At 50.3% G+C, this 4,084-nt stretch overlaps 1 non-coding gene across 1 annotated transcript; it reads right to left on the bottom strand.

Moving 5' to 3' along the window:
- Window positions 1-3,487: 3,487 nt before the first annotated feature.
- On the bottom strand, window positions 3,488-3,597 carry TRNAL-CAA (transfer RNA leucine (anticodon CAA)). Its single transcript has 2 exons — window positions 3,560-3,597; window positions 3,488-3,533 (listed from the first exon to the last, which is right to left on the bottom strand). It is a non-coding gene; the product is annotated as a tRNA-Leu (tRNA).
- Between the last annotated feature and the right edge of the window lie 487 nt (window positions 3,598-4,084).

Here is a 4,084-nt window from a genome sequence, read left to right as displayed (position 1 = left end):
AGCTTGCGCAGTCTCACTGGTTAGGTCTCCGCCTAGCGAAGGCTGCGCTTGCGCAGTCTCGCTGGGGAGAACTGATGTTTTGCAGAGTGGGGTTTGACCCGCCGCTCTTCTCCATTGGCTGGCTTCCTAAATGGAGGCCAGCCATTGGAAGAGAGGGGCGTCACTCCGTTTAAGCCCCGTCTTTTTGGGATTCGGGGGTGTGTTTTTTACTTTCTTTCCCTCCTCTTCCCATTGGCTGGATTTTTATCTTCCAGCCAATGGGAAGAGGAGAGAAAGAAAAACACGCCCCCGAATCCAAAAATGACGCTGTGTTTCTCCAAGGCGTTTTTCCTGGACCTCGGAGAAACGTGGTGGTGTTTCCGGAGTTGCTCTGCTCCGCTCGCCTCCCCCCCTTCCCTCTGCCGCAGCTCGCCTCTTCCCGCTCTCGCCTCCCCCTTCCCTCTGCCGCAGCTCTCCTCTTCCCGCTCTCGCCTCCCCGCCTTCTCTCTGCCGCAGCTCTCCTTTTCCCGCTCTCGCCTCCCCCCTTCCCTCTGCCCGAGCTGCCGCGAACATGGGAGCAGCTCGCCTCAATCTCCGTTCTCAGCCCCAATTTTCTGTGGCAGGAGGAGCCATTGACACTGTGAGAGGCAGAGCTCGGAGGAGGAGGGGCGCGAGTAAGAAGCTCCAGCCAATGACAAGCCACTGCACGGAAATTACACTCTTTCGCAGCCAACCGCAGTCCCTCTCTGGCTGTAGTGGGGGTGAGTGAGCGGGGTCAGTGCTTACAGATCGGGGAATGTTGTACCCAAGACGTGGAGGGAGCAGGAGGCTTGGGTGTCTGGCGCTTCCCCAGGGACGTTAGAACTGAAGAAGCTATTGGTGCGCAATGGCTCCCAGATCTAGTTGGTGCTAGCAGGCGTTGACGTCACAACAGCGTTGATCATGGCGGCTGGAATCAAAGTTGCGAGAGAAACAAGTGCGCAGCTAGAAATCCCTGCGACCTCGCCGGCGGGGCGCTTCGACTTCACCACACACCAGGCAACAGTGCAAGAGGTTTTTTTCTATTTTGGGTCACCCATCCCATGTGGAGAGGAACACGACCTTCCTCCAAAGAGATCTGCTTACCCCGAGTCACCTCTGTCCTTGCCAACCTAAATGCATGACACCTTAATTGCGTAGTGGTGAGTGTCCAGTACATAACTGGAGTTCGTAATAAGGTGGTAGATTTTTTTTAACAGATTGCCTCTTCCTTGGACAGAAGTACAAGATAGGGATATTTGAACAATTCAGTGGGGCCTGTTTGGGTGAGGGAACAAGTGTAATTCCACCAGAAGAATGGATTCAAGCGTAGGAAGACGATCTGGTGATGGCAGAGGCTAAGGCTAGGATCACAGGAGGGTGGCCTACTAAGAGCTGTGTTTCTTCAGAGTTGAAGGTATTTTGGGAGTTGAGACGAGGGTTGTGAGAGGGGGAGAACTTGCCCCAACCCTACTGTCTGCCCTTGACTCGGCCAGTGCCTGCCCGCATCTACCCCAGTGAGTGTCAGTTCTCTCCACTCTGTGCTCCATCTACTCCCCAAAGTTCCCTCTAACTGCCCCTTCTCTTGCATCCCTACCTGTCCCAACCACCGCTCTGCCCTGGACCCCCCAAGTGCCTGCCCTCATCTACCCCAGCGTCAGTCTCTCCACTCTCTGCCCCATTTGTTCCACTAACTGCCCCTTCTCATGAAACTGTACCTGCCCCAGCCCTTCGGTTTGCCCTTGAGCCCACCAGTAACTGCCCACATCTACCCCGTGAGTGTCCGTTCTCTCTACTATGTGCTGCATCACTTTCTGCCCGATCTCTCCTTAAATTCCCTCAAACTGCCCCTTCTCTTGCATCCGTACCGGCCCCAACCCTACGGTCTGCCTTTGACCCCGGCAGTGCCTGCCCTCATCTACCCCAGTGTCAGTCTCTCCACGCTCTGCCCCATCTGTTCCTCTAACTGCCTCTTCTCTTGCATCTGTACCTGCCCCAGCCCACCCTTGACCACGAACCTCATCCGCTCTATTAAGCATAATTTCTTTACACTCTATCCCACTGCCCCATATCTGTTCCTCTAATTGCCCTTCTCCTGCCTCTTCATCTGCCCTTACACGCACCATCAATCTGCCATATTTACGCCCCTGTTCTGCTGCCCTCTGACTCGAATACCTCCTTTATATGCCCCTTTTCTGATCCTTTCTCGTTCCTCCAATGGTCTCTATTAGTCTCTGACATACTTGCTCCTGCCTGGTTTATCCTCCAGCTGCCCCAGCTCCCTTCCTTAATCCCACTCTGCGCCTCTCAGCTCCTCTATCACCCTGATCACGACTTTAAAAAAAAACATGACCCAACCCTCTTCAATCTATCTTTCGAGTGTTTATTTTTCTTTCTCACTTTTTTCTCGATTTCTTATTTTTTTGTGCGCACCCATGGTTCCTGTCCTTGTTTCTCACCGTCCTTACTTATCTCGCTCCATTTTGTACTTTCTTGCTTTTATCCTTCACTGTTCATCCCCTTTTCATTATATCTTCTTCTGTGTCAACCCTTCAATGGTGTATTGAATTGTAGCATTTGCATAGCACCTCATACCCCAGCATGACCTCAAAGCACTTTTGGTAGAACGAGTAGGAGGCCACTTTATTCGTTGGGAGTGATTGGTAGGCAGTGGCCTATGAGTGAAAAGACTTTTGGTGTTATAAGAAGTTTAGAGGGGTGTTCCTAACGTGGTAAAAGTAGCTGCACATATGTACATAGGAAGTGAAGAGGAGTATGAAGGCTACAGTCACATCCTGCGTCTTCTTCCGAATTTGCTGCAAAGTAAACAACACCCGGGGGAAGAATACCGAGAGTGGGGTGATAATTGCCAACGCAGATAGGACCCACCAAAAGCAGCCTGGTTTGTGGCGCTGTGTGTGTGGCTCTATGTGTGTGTGGGGCTCTGTGTGTGTGTGGCTCTGTGTGTGTGTGTGTGTGTGGCTGTGTGTGTCTCTTTGTGTGTGTGTGTGACTCTGTGTATGTGGCGCTCTGTGTGTGTATGTGTGTGGCTCTGTGTGTGTGTGTGTGCAAATGCAATAGGTCTCGCATTTGCGAAAGATTAAGCTATTGCCATTGTAAATGACAATGCCATTTATTTCTCTGTTTTCAAAACCAACACATAAATACAAAGTTTGTCATTTACAATGGCAATAGCTCTAACTTTTGCAAAGGCGAGACCGTTGCATTGTAAATGCTTGTTACCTATATTAGTGAGGCTAAAGAAAATACACCTCCTGCTCTTTGCCTAATATATCTCGCGGATGTCACTGCCTTCCAACCTAAAGCCCCTACGAACCGGATTTTGCTCGCCTTCTAACAAAGCGTTCTATATCCCACACAGACAGCTGTACTTTTAGTGAGGTCTCAGTGGCCGTTTACTTCATGTACAGTGTTAAAGGCCGTAATCCGCTGGGATTATAATTAAAATAGGTATAACTAAAAATTATTGTGTCAGAAGTGGGATTTGAACCCACGCCTCCAATCGGAGACCAGAACACCCAGCTGGTGGGAAGAGTCAGCTCTTGAGTCTGGCGCCTTAGACCGCTCGGCCATCCTGACAGCTGGTTACACAGGGTTGAGACAATGGTCTAAAGGCTGATTGTGACGACACAAAACGTCTTTTGTCTCATACTTATCACAACTGGCTCTGCAGCACAGGTGTCCCTAACAGAAATCAGACCGGAGAGAACTGCATCAAAGGGCGAAATGTTTAACATCACACACCCACCACGAGGCTTTTACAGCCCACAATTATTGCACATGTATTTATGATAAACGCTTTATCCGTGCACCAGATTGCAACGTAATTGTCTAACTTAACGTACCCAACTCTAAACGTGCTTCTGGAGCCGATGTTGGACACTAAAGTCCAAAGAACCGAAGGCTGCAGCCAAAACTGCCCTTACTAATCCAGTACACCACATCAGACCCCGCAGTTTAACATAAATGTCTCAGAGTCAGGACAGACATCGGAAGCAGATTTGATAGAACAGCCATCAGCAATGCTAGAATCTCCGCCTGGCATTCACAATTGAGAAGTCTGGAA

Source organism: Lissotriton vulgaris, chromosome 5 (assembly GCF_964263255.1).
Source record: "Lissotriton vulgaris chromosome 5, aLisVul1.2, whole genome shotgun sequence".
Classification (NCBI taxonomy): Eukaryota; Metazoa; Chordata; class Amphibia; order Caudata; family Salamandridae; genus Lissotriton; species Lissotriton vulgaris.
Note: the sequence above shows the minus strand (reverse complement) of the source record. Positions and strands in the feature narration are given on the sequence as shown.